An 18,119-nucleotide genomic window follows, 5' to 3' on the forward strand; every position below is an offset into this window, starting at 1 on the left:
TTGTGGCCAGCTTCATAGCCTCCTTAGGGCTTCTCAGGCATCATTAAGAGATGTCAGCTCATCAGTTAATGAAACCCACAGTCTAAGTCACATACCTAACAGACAAAATTATGTAACTCTCACATGTAAATAAGTGGTTCTCAGCTGAAAGAACTGCCCCCAGACTCAGGCTCTGCAGTTAACTAGAAGTGATGCAGATACCAACATTCTGAACTGACACCGAAAAACAAATCCAGCACCTGCAAATGCTGGCATCTATACTGACTGAAAACCTAGTTATGTCCCTCATTTTTGTTACACATATAAATGATGTGATTGTGTCTGGAGTTGATTGAAAGTGTTGCAGTGAAGTATTCTGATACTGTGAATAAGTTTTCAGGAAAAATTCTCTTCAGTAAAGGTTTTAACATCTCACCCCTGCCCAGGATGAAAACACACATCAAAATATTGGAGTTTCCTGCTGAATTAATTTTTCCTTCTCCAATCTATATGACACATTTCCATTTTAGAATGTAAAGTATTTTATTCCATTTTATGAATTTGAATTGGTAAGTTAAAGACTATTCATTCAACACTATTCCATCTCCCTCTGAGACATGCAATAAACCCTGGTGATGTACTGGTTGTAGGTTCTGCTCTTCCTTATAGTCCTTGTTGACTGCATATCCACAGCTGAACTAGACATCCAAAGAGGCTTCCAGCTCAGACAGAGATGCTATATCAGCCTGACATTAGTGAATCCTAGTTCAGATACCTTGATATGTTTCCATCAAAATCCATCTTTCTCAAGACAGTTAGACCAATTCGCTTAGACCTCATCTTACCATTTTTCTGAACCTGTAGTTAAAAATAGATCTAGGTTCTTTCTGGGTCCTGCTACAGACAGCCAATGAGACTTTGCTCAAATCGTATCAACTCAGTTTCTGCCCCTATAAAATTAGAACAGTATCTATTTGTCAAATCTATTGTAAGGCTAAATTGCCTATAGGGGGCTGTGATTTCCTTGGGTAGGAGAACACAAAGTCTTACCGCAGATTTGACATACTGTACCCAGATAGCTCAGCACAGATGTCACAAAACATTACTAACTTTTTTAAGATTTCCCCAAAGCATGACAGAATGACTTCAGTACTTGAAAGTGCCATCACATGATTGTTTAAGCTATCTGTGAAAAATAGAAGTTATTCAAGTCTGTCTTAGTGCTTTTATTGGTCAGTGGCAGCAATAAGTTCAGAAAGCCTCTGTTGACACTGTAACATGCCACCTGAGTGCTACCAGTGCTTCACAAATTGCCCTATAAAAGAGGGCAATTTTAGTAGGTGTGATTTTGCTAAACTTTCAGCATGTGCATGTGCTAGGGTAGCTTGTCAGGCCAATAAAATCTCACTGAACTGAATTAAAACTGAACACCGACTGACCTGCAAGAAGTCTGCACACTAGCTATCTAGTGCTGCCTGTAGCTTAATACCTAGACAAACGATCCATCAAGCAAGAAGATATTTTTCCAATTTCTCAAAGCTGACAATGTGAAGCAAAATGCAATGCAATGCAGCCTCAGGTCACAAGACCACCCCTGGAGATGGAAACCAAGGAAAAATTTGTCCTACGGATGTGATCTGCGTCTTATTTCTTCAGAAGACGTCTGATGACAGTAACACCCCTTTAAGGGTCTGATCATCCAGTTGCCGTTCCACACTCTCCGACACACAACAGTTCCAGAAGCTCAAGAAACTCAAGGAATAAGTTCTCTTGTATCTGACAGGAAAACACATCTTTCATTTCTCAACTGATTTGAGTAATTTGTTCTGAGCAAACAAGTATGAGAGAGGATCCTTTCAGCAGACAAGTCGTCTTCTCCTTGCTCAAAAGGAGATATCTGCTGCGGCAGTTTCACTGCACAGATGTTCCTTCACAGGGGCCATTACTCTACCTGTACCTAGGACTCCCAGCAAACACTGTTTAACTAAAGCAGTCAGGCACAGGAAGGCAGAACAACAGTCATTCCTACGAACAGCTCTTACATACAAGAGAACCTTCCAACCCTGTAAATCTTCACAATCTGTAGACAGGGTCAGAAAGCAAAGGGAATTCAAAATTCACATTTCCACCCGCAAATCCCTTTCTCCAAAACAAATCATTCCAGGAAGACACGGAGCAAAATGTCACTAACTTTTCTCCTCAACTCTGAGTGAGCTTTCCATGTGAGGAGGCTGTATGACTTCCCGATAACGCCAGGGAGTGAAACATTCACAGGATATATACCAGAGCTCCAGCTTTGGTACCTAGTGTGCCCAAAATACAGGTGGAAGGTATGTGTAACACCACAAGTAGAAGGACAGAGATCTATTGGCTACAGCTAAGGCAGCTCAGGAACACACGAGTCTTTCCAAAGCCAATTCTAACTTGGGTTTGTTAATTTAGCTCAAATTCTAATTCCTTTGGACACTAGCGCGTAACAAAGCTTTCTACTAAAACTGCCAAATTTAGACCAAACCACAATCCTTTTGGAAACTTACCATCATGAAGGTAGAAGATGTGGGTATGAAGAACAATGCTTTCAAGAGCAAGGTAAGATGTTGTTGGATGGTAACTAAAATTCAAAGGTTACTCCAGGCCCTCAGACACTTCAAAAACCCAACTCTCCCACACATTTTGAAGATAACCTGTTCAGCTCTAGGACTCTCTTCTTTTTTCAGCTGGCATTCCACTATGTCCTAGTGTTGCCTTCTGACTATATTTGTTGTGATCAAAATTATAGTTGTTTATAACGTGAGAGCACTCAGTGGTCCCAAAGAAGGATTTGGATCTCCCCAAATACAAAGCCAAGTCTCCGTCTCCCTCTCCCTCCCTCTCTCTGCATACGCGCAGCAATACAGAATCATACCCGAGACCTGCTTAGTCCAGGAAGTTGTGTCAACCGGTGGAACAAGATACCTCAGAGTTAGCTGCTAGAAATCCTTTCTAGGTAGCCATGGGATAGTCTGCCCTCATGAAATTGCATTCTAACCCCTAAAAAGTTGTCTTAAACTATGAGCCATAATGAACTATGAAGCATAAGCTTTTACTCTCTACGCAAACTACGCATCTTTTAAACCATTAACTGTAACAGGGGATGTTCTTGTTACCATGTTTGGAATATTTTGCTATATTCTTCACCACAAGATGTTGGTAAAGTCTCAAGTGCCACAGTCAATACCTCCTTGTATAAGAAAATAGTTTTCTTGGGCTGGTTTTCAGTTTGCCATCTTTCACTAGAAATGCCCCTTGTAAAAGAGAGTTCCCAGTCAAATCTAAGATTGTATTTAGTTATTTTTTATTATAACTTCCCTTACTTGTCTTTTGAGTGGATTGGTTCCAATCCTTTCAGTCTCACTGCAGTCTTCCCATGTTCCAACCCTTACGTCACATCTCCATACTGGCAGTCTCCTTGTGGAAATGGCATGACTAGAACCACAGGCAATATTCTCATCAAAGAAAAAAGTATCTGATTTTTCTAATGGTATAAAACATTTTCTGTATTGTTCTCCAGACCATTCTTTACTCAACCTACACAGCCCCCACACCTTGAAGACTTTACAGCCTAATTAAAAACAAGCCCTTTCCTTGTCAAACACACACAGAAGGTATGAAGGAAAAATGTGATGTTCAAGCAAAGTCATTAAGATGACAAATTCTAATGTTCTGTAATTTTCTTTAACAGAATTGCTTTATTTATACTGGAAATGCTTAGGGAATGATTCTCCATCACCTTTGTATCGTAATAGGGCAGCTGGGCATTCCCTGATGTAGGAAATCCCTGCACAAAATAAGGCAGTGTAGGAGGCCTTCATAGGTGGCCAAGGCGGAAAGGAGCAAGTGGCATAGGATAGGCCCTTGGGAACTGTTCTAACTAGTGTAATTTAGACCATTCCTGCTCTCAGTTATGCCAGGGGCCACTTTGGCATCAAGTCAACCTAGAATCCAGGGAGATGAAAAATGGCTTAGAGCCACCTTCCCCCTCCCTATACCCTGGGCCTGCATCATGTGTGGTTTGGCTGGCTCTGAGGATCTGGCCCCTACCTTTTTAAATAGAGCATTTTAAGTTGAAGTTGAAAAGTGAAAGAAAACAGAATATGAAGAGTAAAAGGAGTAGAAAAGTGCTAAAGGGAGAGAATAAAAAAAAAAAAAAAAAAAGGAGGGAAACAAAATGGGTGGTATTGGTAAGTGTGAAGCAAAGCTCATGTTTAGCAAACAGAAGGAGCACCAGGGAGGTCTGGGTTCACTTCCCAGCTACACCAGAGACTTCTGAATGCCAAGATCAGTCTATTAGGGTCACTTTCAGGGTGACCATTGAGCTTCTTTGACCATCTATGCTGAATATATTCATCTTATTCCCTGAGAACTAACCAGCTTTGCCCACAAGCACCATCACAGAGTCTGAGGTCAGAAGTGCCTTTTAGCGGAATTATCTCTAACAGGGACAGGACTGGAAAGACAGACACTACTGTCTTGAAAAGATCGACAAGACACATGCATGGGATAGCTTTGGTGCAAGGCTGCATGCATGGTACTCAGGAAAAGATGCTCTGCACTGCAGCTTCTCCTGCATTGTGTGCCGTAAGAGATCACTGTACCACAGCACAGTAATGGAGAGCTCAGGTCCCACTGTAAGTCTGCATTCAGTGTAGACCGGAGAGGGAGTAGAAGTGCTTTTACAGCTGGGGGACTCTGAGGTTTCACCTCAAAATGTGCATGTTCATCAAGACTTCCTCGGAGTCTCTCTTTGCCGTGGTTTCTCATCTGGGAATACTACTTCCTCTCCAACAGTAGTGTGGTAAGGATGTGTTGAGACAGAAAATGAGGTATGTCCAAACTCAACAGCAACATGAAAAAGGGAAAAAAAAAACAAACCCTAAACCGATGGAACTTCAGCCTCAGATTTAAGTGTATACTGACAAATAGACAAAGGGCAGGTGTCACTAGCATTATAATTCAGAATGTATTCAAATATTAAAATGGTGGTAAAACTTTAAATTTCTTAGCCTAAAAAGGTGGATGATCTTATTGGAATCTTACAATACCCATGATACTCAGCTTGTGCCACGCTATGCACCACCCTGCGCCAACCAGCCCTGTTGTGCCCCTTCCTCTCCTTTTTTTCAAGCCTTCTGGATATTACTCCCACACCTTTTCCACCTTAACGATGGGGCAGAGGAGATGCCCTTTCTCTTCCCTATTTGAGCTAAGGTGTTTCTCCTTACCCTCCGCAAAGTGCTAGAGCAGGAATGCTGGGCATATGGATGGAGGTAGGAGGGGTGCAAAGATGAATTCCCAGCACCTTCAGCATACATTGTCCTGCAGCTTCTACCAGAGGATGAAGCCTCCCAGGGATAAATCCTCCTCTTCCAGCAAGATTACCTAGTAAGGAAGAGTCCCACAAAGGAGGAATGGAAGGAGGGAGAGGAAGAAAGAGAGCTGGAGAGGGGCTATATTTCCCATTTACAGTCCCTCAAACCTTACTGACTGTGTCTAAAAGGTTCGATAGTATCACAGTAGTGGTAGGCGTTGTGATCTGTTTCTGCAGCAGGTTTGTAGAAGATCCATATGGCATGCCCACCACTACTGCTTGTCCTGTTTTAAGGTGGGAGACGACATTCAGCAGCCCTGAACGTGTTCCTTACCACAAGCTGAAGTCCTTGTTAGAAGTGCCCAGGGAGACAATCCTAAATTTTCCTGACTCAGAGATCCTCAAACTCCAAGTTTGAGGATGTCGTCAAACCCCAACCTCTTGTACCTTTCCCCAAACACTTCCCAGCCTGGTGGAACACTACCCCAAACTTTCCCTGTGCCCAAAGACCCCGCAAGCACTAGCACTATTCTCCTTATCAAGCCAACCTAGGGCATCCTCTCTCCTAAGTACGATCCTCCAAACCGCTTTCTGAGGTTTGGAACCGCACCAAGCTGTTCCACTTCGTGCTTCCATGTTGCTGCCGTTGCATTGCTTGCCTCTCCCCCGGTGCTCTGTTACCACTCTCTCATTAGATACTGCACAGGACCAAGCCCACCCCTTGTCTCGTTCTCCCTATAGCAAAACAAAGTAGAAAGAAGAAAAAGAGAAAGAGAGAAAACAAACCAAAAAGCCCCAGTTCCCACTCTGGCAGAGATTTTAAAACACAGAGTGCAATTATGAAAAGGTTACCCAGATGGGACCCAGAGGGCGGGTGAGGGGAAGGAGAGCTGTCATCCAAGGGGAAAAAAATCAGATGTATGGTAGCCCTATTCCTATAATACGATTCCTATTCCATGGGCAAATGTACAATGCAACGATAGTTCTCTTAGCCAGCATGGGCTGGGTTAATTGGATGTAAGGAATTTTTTTTTTTTAAATAACCCATTCATTTGATAAAAATCCAGCCCCAGTGATCACAAGTATTTCACTAAAAAGCTTGCTCTTAATTGACCCAGGTTCCTGCCTACTTTTAACTCTCTACCCCACAACACTGAAAAACCAACCCTGTTGAGAATACAGTTACAATGTAAAACAATGGGTGAGTGCTTTTAGCATTTTCAATTTTTCTTTGTATTTAAACAGACCTGAATCATTTTTTCTGAAATAGCTCCTGAAAAATTCACTCTGGGAAAGAAACCAGACAGAAAATTACAATGTAAAAGGTGAGTAACTGGAAGGCTACAATCAACCAAATGGAAATGGCCTTTATAATGTCCCAGCATAAACAAGCACAGGGTGTTGCCATAAGCTCCACCTGTACTATGTGGCCACACATAACAAGTAACCATTTTACTACTGCAATACTTGAAGCTGACCATTGCTGACTGTACAAGTGGAAAGATATCTGAAGGGTTATTATGTATGTGGAGAATGCTAAAATACTATTACTTATTAAAAAAATACTATTACTTATCTCAAAAACTCTGAGAATGACTAATGGCCAGTCCTTAGCATAACACAGCTGACACCTAAGGTACTGGAGATGCCAAACTGACTTGCAGTTATCTTTTCACCTCTCCTCTGTCTGAGGCTAATCAAGCTCCTGTCACAAGGTACAGCAGCCACAAGACTACCCTAAATTATAGTTGCTGGCACAACCCAGCATTCAAAATAGCTTGCTCCAGCTGCATGCCTGCTGTGTGCTACCAGGCTTTTTTTATGGCGAGGGAATCCCAAAATAGGCTCAGAGATAGGCCTGGGTAGCACCTTCTTTATGCATTTGTCTACTGTTAGATGGGCACAAACTGGGGCAGGGGGAGGAACCTAAACTCTACTAAGCAGTTACTCACCAAATTCAGTAATTTCCGATTTTGCACATTTAGGCAGGAGAGAAAAAAATTAGTATGATACAATCAAAGAATATTTAATTGTTTAATCAAGGCATACCAGTAAGCAGTATAAAGTAACAAAATCATTGATCAAATAAGGTTAAATTCAACATTCTCACAGTACTAAAAAGTTTGAGGTATCGTGATAGGCAGGTGGGGGGTGGATCTGGAGCTGATTGCGTGCAGTTTTCTGACATCTTATCCCAAATATTTTATTTAGAAAATGTCACACACCACCGTTAAAAACAGTTGCACTCTTTTTCTACTCTAGTCTACCAAAATGGTGTTCTAATGCAAGGTACTTTAGCGCAAGAGCACATTCCGTGACTCGGGACACCCCTCCCCAGAGGTAGTTTTCCCCCCTTAGCAGACAGGACCCCAGTCCCAGCCGCAGCTGGCTCTGAGTGCCAGATGTCCCCAGCGCTGAAGTATTGTCTTGGCATCCTCCGTGCCCCCCCCGCTAAAACTGCACGCCGTGGTAGTGTGCTTTGTACCGCACGCTGCGAAGGACAACCCTCAGCCGGTGCCAAGCAGCTTTTTTTTTTTTTTTTTTTTCCTTCTATAGTGACTTACACTGTAAACTGTACAGTCCTAAAATTGACCGGGGGGGGGGGGACGGACACGGGACCAAACAACTATTCCATCTCTAACTAGAACGCCGCTACTTAGACACGACAGGAGAGACAGAAAAAGTGCAGTCGGGAGCCTGCGTGTTTGACTCGGGTACATTAACGCTCCCAACCCTTTTCCCTCCCTCTCTCCCTCTTTCCACAAAGTCTGCATTTTATTTATTGATTGGATGTACTTTAGAGATCGGAGGGCTCTTCCCCTCACCCCCAGCCCACCCAACCCCCCCGCTCCTGAAGGAGGAGGAGTAAGAGGGGGAGGAGGCAAAGCGGGTGCATTACGAGCTGATTGTGCTCTTGCCCCGACCTCCAACAGCCTGATCTGCCTTTGAAGTTTTCCACCCCTCGACTTGAAGTGAGATCGATTACAGAAGAACAACAGGGACAAAGAATCTGCTGCTTTACGTGCAGCCACTTTCCCACGATCGGGGCAGCCAGCTCGACAGCAGCAAGAGATCCCCCCTTTCCCCACGCTCCTCCTCGCCACCATTCAGAAAACACGCAGCCCCCGCCCCAAGCCCTCCGCTTCGCCTAGGAAAGCCGGGGGGGGGGAAGGTTACGAAGATGAATCATGTTAAGAACGAAGGGCGACTAGCACCGTCTCGATCTTTAAAAGGAAACAAGGAAAAATAAAAATGGGTGCAGGGTATGGGGGGGGGGGGCACATTTAGAGCACGGATAAATGAAAAAAAAACCACGGGCAAGTGGCAAAAGTTTGGTGCCGGCGCAAAGCGAGCGGCTCCTGCCCGGGCTGCCGGGGGCTCCGAGCCCGCCGGTGTCACCCTGCCCGGCCGGGGGGGGGGACACACACAAAGCCTCTACCTTTGTCTCTGGTAAACAGCTTTGTGTGCGTGTGTCACTGCCGCCGGGACAGTCTACGGACCGGGAGGGGAAGGAGGACGGGGGTGCCGCGGGGGGGGGGGGTTAAAAGGGTAAAAGGGAGGTGGTGGGTGCCTTACCGAGGGGAGCGGCGCCGGCTCCTTCCAGCCCAGGGCCGGAGGTCCCAGACCTTGCCTCAGCCCGCGGGGATCCCCCTCCCCGGCCGCCGGGAGGGAGCCCCCAGCCCCGAAACTCCTCCAGCTGGCCTCCCGGCCCCCGCTGCCCGCCACCCGCCGGGGCAGGGGCCTCCCGGCCACCGAGACCCGCCGCCTCGCCCACCCCGGCCAACCCCCCCCCCCCCCCCGTCGCCTCAGGGCGAAGCGGGACTCGCCGGCCCGGCCCGCGGGGGGGGGGGGGGGAGCGGCGGGCACAGGCCGGTGCCACGGACACGGACAGCTCTTCCCGCCGGCGTGGAGCGGGGAGAGCTGTTGCTGAAACTCGGTTTGAACCCGTCGCACGCCGGCTGGCTTTTTCCGAGAACGAGAAAAAGCGGTTAATGTGTCACCGGGTATCCAGTCCATTCATAAAAAAAAAAAAAAAAAAAAAAAAAAGGAGGAAAAAGGGAAACGGCGGCGCGGGGACCCCCAAAGAAGGCGGCTGCGGAGGGGGATTTCCTCCCCCTCCCCGCCCGGGCTCCTCCTTCCCAGACTGCGCGGCGTCGGGGCGGCGGGCGAACGGGACGAGGACAATCAATAGCCATGGTCACAAATTACCGCAGGAAGTGTTAGCTGCGCACCAGCTCCTAAACAAGATCGATTGCCTTCCACCGCCGCAGACCCAGCGAGGGCTCCCCCCCCCCCCCCCACAGCCCCCCCACCCCGGGCTGGGCCGGGGGATTCCGCCCCGCTCGGGGGAAGGGACGGGACGGGCCGGGGGCGGCCGCGGTGTCACACACACAAACCCGCCCGGGGGAAGGACAGCCCGCCCCCCCCCCGCCCAAGGCTGCGAGGGGGCGGCCGCCGGGGCGCGGGGCTGGCTCGGAAGCCACCCGCGCCCCCGGCTCCGGGGACGGTGACTAAGGGCCCGGCCGCCCCGCGGCTTCTTCCGCGGGGGCGGGCCGCCCCCCCCCCCGGGCCGCACCCGCCGTGCCGCCGCTGACCGGCATAGGAAGCCCTGACTCAGCTCCCCCACCCCCCGGCACTCCGCCCCGGAGGCTGCCCCGGCCCCGACGCCCCCCCCCCCCCCCCCCCCGCCGAGCGAGGGGCCGGCGGTAGCGGCGTTCCGCCCAAGGAGCCCCGGGGCGAGCGGGGGGGGGGGGAAGAAAAGAACCGCGGAACCCGGCGGGCGGGGGCTGGCAGCGATTTCTGTGACCGGCCCGGTCCTGCAGAACGCCTCGGTTGCCGCTTCCCGGGATAAAGCCGGGAGCCGGGCCGCCGCGTCCCGATCCCGCGGGACACGGGGCTGCCGCAGCGCTGCCGGCGGCCCTCGGTGCCGCTTCCCGGGCCCTCGGAGCGCTGGCTTGAAGAAAAAGCTGCAGTTTAAGAAGAAACGGGTATTTCTGCCCCTTCGGTTTGTAAAAATACTCTCCGTACGCGGTGGGAAACGCTCCGTTCACCTTCAGGGTTTGGGGTTTTGTTGGCTGTTTCGCCCTTTGAAACGTTAAGGCAGGTGTAATTGGATGATGTCTCTAAGTATTACTAAAAACGGTAGTTTCATGCCGATAATTGCATTAGCAAGGTAATAAGAGTCCCGCTTTAAACGTGTGCGTTCATATAAGTGTAATTACACCTCCCTAGTACGTGCGTACACTCGCGTGTATGCGTCACAATGGGTACCCACGTCACAAAATTCACTCCGTTACGTTGGTTTAGGCAAAGGTTCATTCTCCCTACAGCGATTTAATTGTCAGTAAGGCATAACACAATTTCTATTATGTATTACTGAAGATAGTGATACCACAGTTGAATCAAGTTGTAAAGTTAAGCACACAGTTTGGAAAACACCCAAGTTAAGGGTGCCGGTTTAATCAAAACACGTCCTCCATCTTGGTGGTGGTCTTTTAATTAAATACCAGAATGCTGCTTTTTCTACTGCACCTTCTTTCAGCGCATTGGATGTTTTTTGTTAAGCTCTTCAATAGTTTTACTATCCTTCTTAAGCCTGGGACTTCCTGTATTGATAACAACACACTATTCAAACCTCACGCTGAATACACAATATCCTCATGAGATTTTTCTGTTACTCTTTCATGATAATATCTTATTGTTAGGTGCATATTAATACAATTACACAACATCCTTACAGAGCGAGATTTCTGATCGACACCGAACCATCCCAAGACCCAAAGCACAACTACTTCACCTCAGTGCTCAAAACCCGACATCCTTCACCTTTGGCAAGGTTCCTCATTCTCTCCAAAAGAGGATTCAGGATTTGTCCTCAGTGCCTTTAGTGCTGTAGGGATACAAGCTGCACTTCACTGTAGCTTGGGGACTGGTATTAAACTACCAGCTCAGGTGTTGCTAGTTGGAATATCACAGCAGTGCATCGTTCAGCACAAATTAACCCCCCAAGGTAGCGCCTTAGCCAACCTGAAGCCAGTTTTACAGCTGCTGCATGCCTCCTACCAGGAGAACCCACACTACCTCACTTAAGGTAGCTCAGACATCTACAAGAGCTGTGCTTATGATGTAAACATATGTTTAGCCTTCATTCTTAATTGCTTTCACACATTATTCCTCTTCTCTGCGGCCAGTGCAGCTGTTTCACTTGAGCAACTTTCCTATTGCTTCCTCTTCACCTATTCTGCAGCTATTTTTTCAAAATCACACACGTGAAAAGATTACAAAAACGTATTTTCTCATTCTAACAGCGATGGGGTCATTTTAAATCTACAAAGAAAGCTTGGACCGAAAAATACAAACACACCTACTACCTGTTTTGCATCATTAGATTGACATCCCTGACCTCTATCATTAGTTTCTGCACACACAGATAAATATATGCGTGGTAATGCATACAGTAGTCAGGAAAAACAAAGCTGATAAACCCTACTTTAAAAAAAAGTGATATTAAAGGCATTCAATGTACAGAACATTACTACAAGCCTTGAACTTGCTGTCACCACAGCACCATTAGTCTACATCCTTAATGTATGTCCCTTAACATACATCTGTACTCAATGTACCTTGTAATTACCTCATTATGGTTAACTACTGCTGACCCCTGTGTGGAACATGTTAACATACAGAGCAACTGTGAAATAGCTAGGGAAAAGCAAGGGGAGATTTTTCAGAACTGACTTAAAACTCCATTTACGGGGTCTGCGCCACCGAGTTACCATTATCCTAGACTTTTCTTCCATATTTAAATAGTTGCCATTCCATAAGTATTTCTTTGATCAGCAAAACAAAGAAACGGCTGTAACATGGCAGATGAAGCAAGTCGGAAGAACTTATCGTAATACAAGGACCAGGTGGTGATCAGGCCTGGTACCTACAACTCAAAATGAAGTCCCTGGAATAATACGTCAGAACTGTGGTTACTTGTTCAAACAAGAGTTCTTCACGGCATTGTTGTAAGAAATAATTAGCAAATTGTGCTTTACCACAGAGAAACCACTCGCTGCTTTTCTCCCACCCCCACTCACCCCAAATCCCCGGGCAGTGCTGCTGTGCACAGTCCTGCGACCTTGAGGAAAGATAACCCATTTCTAGCTCAGTTTCTGTATCCTACAGCCACAGTTCCAACTCCCGACTTTACCCACAGCACTGGCAGAGCGAGCTGGAAATGCGAGCACTGTTACGATGGACTACAGTTATTCACGCTACCTCCCCAGGAACTCCTCCAGCCCCTACACAGAAATGTAATTACGCACTCCTCTCTTGTATAAATATGGGTTAATTTTCATGCGCAAAGTTCCTTCATCCCTGCAGCCTCCAAAATTATCTTTCCTTCCTCCAAACATCATTTAGCCTAGTGTGCTCATTAATTGAGCAGCTATCTTAGCTACCATTATTTCTTTAGTTCTACTTATTGTATGCCTCCCGCTATTGCATCCCCTCTCTTGTGAAGTGGTGAGCAGGAGAATAGGCAGCTGGAAAGCAAAGCCTTGGGCACCTGGTCCTTTAAAGGGATGCAGCTGGAGCACCTCTGGGTGACTTTTTCCCCAGGAGGCGGCTGGGAGAAAGGGAAGGACCACTCAGGGCAGCTCCAGACCCAGTTTATCCCTCCAAACCCTTCAGAGGGTCTGAAATCCTCCAGCCTATATGGAAAACCATTAGAGTTGGCAACTCTGCTAATGGTTCTCAGTTGCTCGGCTTTCACTCTCCTGGCTCTTGTAATGTCATTGTTTCCCCTTGCTCCCTGGTTGCCAGGGAGATTTCCAAGCCGGACAACACCTGAATTTCTAGCGCTGAAAGAAAAATACCATTCCGGGGTTTCTTTACGCATCATAAAGAAGCACCGAAGGCCACACGCCACTCAGACGTGCTGCGGTGTTGGCAGCTGGCGAGCCAAGGCGATTCTGGCTCTAATTAGCAGCAGCCTGCCCATGGGGAGGCTTCCCAGGCTGCTCACTAGCTCCTGCCCCGTTACACCACTTCCCAGGCTGCCAGCGCTCAGGGAAAGAGAGAAACCAAGGAACAGCCCAACCCCTGCTCTTACGCAGAGAGATCTTCCTTCTCCTGTGAAAAACAGATCTCTCTCTGGTTCCCTTTTTCTTCGCTTCCACCAAATGGTACCGGCCCAGTTTTGATCCCAATAATGCCCCAGAAAGCTGGGGACAAAAGGTCTCTACAGGTATACCACATGGCTGGCTGTTTGGAAAGATGTGGGAACTACACCCATCCCAAATTTAGGAGCTGGGAGCCAGGGCAGCCACCTTTCCAGCCCCATGCTCCCTTCCCAGCAGTTTCTGGGAACAGGGGCCCGGACAGAGCCTCTTGGCGAAGGGAGTCACTGCGGGTTCAGCCGGGGGAAGGGGAAGGTGTGGGCTGGGCTGGACTGGCATCAATCACCGGGAATTTCTACATTAAGGAAAAGCCGTGAGTTCTCAACAGTATCAGATAGCACATGGCTTCTGTGTTGCGTTTCTTTTTTACCAGAGCTTTTCCAGAGGAGGTCACCGTTACTTTGCTTACTGTAAATTTGTGGCGGGTAGTGGGGCTGCAGTTGTCATGCATGCATCCTGCAGAAGGGGAGGAGGTGTTAAAACAGAAAGGTAGGCTCAAAGAAAAGGCTCTAAATGACCATATTGAAAGATTTTCCATCTCACAACTTTCTTGGAGTCCGACTCCTGGTGTTTTCATTTGTTGCAGGGCAGGGGGGGAGCAGTTAGCAGCTCTGAGCACGGTGTTTGAAATAAACAATTCGGTATCTCCAGCAGCAGTTCTCAAACTAAAAGTCATGACCAGAAGTGGGGTCACAGAAGTTACAAGTGGGGTCGCGAGCTTGACAGAAATGAAATTGTTTACAGCAGCATCTGAGGTTGCGAGCCCATCTGAAGTGGAACTGTAATGTTTCCTATTTGCCCATCTCCAGTACTTGGGTCTTTTTTCTGAAGCTCCAGCTCCCAGAGCCCAATGATCTTCTATTTATGTGCGGAGATCAGGGAGCACAAGATCCCTTTCTATGTTGTGGAAAAAAAGCATGCAAAGGTGAGAGAAATGTGTCCTAATGACTCAAAAGAAATCACGCAGGGTGGAAATGTTGTGTTGGTTTTGGTTTTGTTTAATTTTTAATGAATTGATGTTTCTGAAGATGTTCAGTACTGACAACCCGTGCTAAGTGGAAGGGTGCTTCCACTTAGGTAAATGTGGGAAAGCTCCTCCCAGGACAGATACCACCTTGCCCCTTGTAACCTGCACAGCTTTGGCAGCTCTAATGCATTACTCTGTCCGCTTTCAAGATTAAAGCTCAAATGTTCTAGGATGACAATACATCTATTTTTGTTATGGTCAGTCATTCACTGCAGAGACAAAAACCTTGAGTACAGTGGTCTCAAAGGTGATATAGCACATATTTATTGCAGTACTGTTCTAAATTGTAATGAAAATCAAATGAATTTGTCTTTATTTTTTCTGCTGCAAAGGCAAGGAGACACGTATCTGTACCTGAAGAAGGAGATGATGCTCAGAAGAAGGAAGTTAAAGAATTAGTGACACTGGGACTCATGTCATCTTATGCCATTATTTCCTTTATCAAGCTGAATCTCTTTGGCCTTTGGTTTCCTCATGTGTCAAACCGGAATAATTTCTGCTTTATCTGACAACAACTCTGAAATAATTAATGTTTGTGAATGCTTTCAAAATCCCACATGGGAGGTGGAATATCAAAAGGATACAATATATTGAAGGTCTCTGAAAGTATAGATGCAGAAAACAATTATGTTATTCTACTACTAACCATTTTTTGTTAGAGCTTTTACTAATAAAATACTATCTTTGCATCAAATTACTTGGTTTGGGTAGTAGGTTTTTTACAGCTCTCTTCCCATTTTTCAAGGGACACCTTATGTCTAGTTTTGCCCCAGAGTAAATGTTTACGGGTGGATGATGAAATCCTTGAAAACAGAACTTTTTAATGGAAACTGTGAGACAGTATAAGCTATCATAGCATCTCCATAGATGTAACCTCCTGTGATGTGTGTGTCTGTGGGTATTTCCTTAGTGTCCAGAATGACTAGCTATTATGCCCAAAATAGCCTTTGTACTTTACTCATTTTTTTTCTCGACAGTCACACTGAGTCTTTGCAGTCAAAATTTCCTAGCCAGTCATGCAATCAAGAACAGATCGACTGTGTTCACACTGCCAAAGACAGCTCGTACCACAAAGGCTCTTCAGCTTAGCTACTTCTCACAGCTTCCGAAGAACAGCTTCATAAAGGAGGCTTTAGGTAGATGTTTTGGCCATTGCTGAGCCCACACTTTTCCGTAACCTGGCCTGTCCTTCCCTGGAAAGCAGCCCGGGGAGGGCTTATCCGATTGCCTTTGGGGGTGAAGGGGGAGATCTGCGGAAGCTGAGATTTCTCATCACCTGTATTGCTTTCCCAGGTGGGCTGCACAAACCTCTCTCTCCATCCAAAATAAGCAACCTACCAAACACCAAAGCGACAACTCCTGCTTCTCCATGATGCTCTGGACAAAAGTGATGCTTTGCCCCCTGCTTTTTTTCAGCTACCGGGGCTTGCTTCCCCCGTCTGCAAGGATGGGAAGGCTGCTAGTGAGGCTTCGGCGGACACATGGGGCATGGCTTCAGCCTCTTGGAAGCTGTGGATTTCCTTCGGGGATCCGGGGAGGAAAGCGGGGTGTGCCCTGGGAGCGCCGGGGGGGCAGCTGGGAGCCGGGCAGCAGCACCGTGCCCACCCGCACCAAGGAGGTGCCTCCGGGCAGAGCCGAGGGGGACCCGAGAAAGCTGCTGACAAAACCGACTTTGTTTCTCTGTGCCTTTCTTTTGGTGATGGTAGATGCGTAGGAATTAGTCAGCCGGCCAGCGAAAGGCCAGCGCTGCCCAGCTTTACCGGAGGGAGTTTGCGCCCCAATCAATACAGCCCCCTGCACAAGAAAAGAGCGGTTTGCTAATTATTAGACTTTCCACAAACATTATTTATTTGCCTTGAAACAAAACACATTCCATTCACAATCCCAAACGGCTCAGTTTTTTTGTAAAGAAAATAATAATAATAACCCCGAAATGGGTATTATTCCTATTTGGAAGTGAGTGGTTCTAGAAGTCACCTTTCAAACAAAGGAAACACTGACTTGTTATACAGAATTAACTGGAAAAAGTTACTGATAGTCCAGGCGGCCGTTCAGGGGTGTGGGTGGGTGAGGGGGATGTTTAAATATAGAAATAGCCATAACTATCATGACTTCTAAAATTAAAAAGAAAAACGAGCACAAACAAAAATTTACAGTGTCAGTGAAATTAATTCACTGGAAAGTGAGGATAATCCATGCTCATAAAAAGCAGAAAATAACTTCACGCAGTTGACAGTTTTATTATAGGAACATAGGAAAATGGTGACAGAAAATGATATTTTGATGCCGATTGTTTTATTTGTGCCTCTTTCTCTGTGTTTTCTTTTCACAGGTCTGAGCTTTTAATACACCCTGACTGTCAAGTAATAAGCAAATGGAATGGTGTGAATTAATTATCTCTTTCATTTAAATGTACATTTTAATTAACTTTATTGGTGGGAGAATTGACATCTTGAAAAGTTCTTTACTTTTAAGAGATGTTAAAATAACAAAATCACTGAAGCTTAAAGAACATCAAGTAGGAATGGCATTTGTTTTCCTTAACTGACTGAGAGACGTAAAAGACTTATCCTGTTGACTTTTAAAAGACCTAAAAAATAAAAGAAATTAAAAGAATTAGAGAACTCAACTAATTTAAAATATAATGTTGTTAAGCACTGAATCTGTAATTAAAACCAAAAAACAAAGTGGTAGCTATAACTAAAAGTGCATTGCCCAGGGGGAATTACAGTTTTCTATGCCTAAAAGAAGAAAACTTTCAAAGAAGAGTGAATGGAAGGCATGGTTTATTATTTTTGAGGGTGGAAGGAGACTCAGTCACTGATTTTTATTTTATTTTTATTTAGTTTTAAATAGAACCCTGTAAATATTTTTCACACCTATAGCTAAACTGGTAACATGGAGACATTTGCTGGCTTTACAAAAGATCGAAAAGATTGACTTTTCCTCTGGCACAGCTTCATCATTAGTAAAAACAAAACAAAACAAAACAAAACAGGCTGTTATTTCACCAGCTTGGGTTTGGTAAGTGCCTGTTGTGTATCACAGCAGAGAGAGGGAAAAGGTCAAAGTTTAAATTGAGCTGGCTTCTTTGCGGGGTCTCTGTTTGAATTCTGCACGCAGGGCTTGATCCGTCCTTTCCTTGTGTGCCCCTTGCCCCCACTGCCTTGCTTCCCGCTCGCCTTAGTCCAGCGAGGAGCGGAGAGGAGAGGAGACGAGAGCCGAGCCGAGCCGAGCCGAGCCGAGCCGAGCCGAGCCGGTTTGGACCCAGGATAAGCAGCACTCCTTGCCACAGCTGGGGGATGGGGTGGGTGAAGGCAGTTTAGAAGGGAAATAAAATTGAAGGGAAATTAGGTCTTGCAATTTAAAAGTTGAGTGTCTTAAGCTATAATAAATAAAATATGCGTTCTCCAGCTATAGAGAAAAAACACACCAACGCAGTGGATAGCAGGGAAGCTATGGAAATAAGGATTAAACCTTTAAAAGGAGAGGAGAAAGAAAGAGGGCAATACAACAAAGCCTCCAAAGATTCCCTCTTTTCAAAAGGAGAGCAAAAGGCAGTGGCAGACATGAGCGCAGCATCTTTCCTCCATGTGCT

Source organism: Aquila chrysaetos, chromosome 26 (genome assembly GCF_900496995.4).
Source record: "Aquila chrysaetos chrysaetos chromosome 26, bAquChr1.4, whole genome shotgun sequence".
Taxonomy (NCBI): domain Eukaryota; kingdom Metazoa; phylum Chordata; class Aves; order Accipitriformes; family Accipitridae; genus Aquila; species Aquila chrysaetos.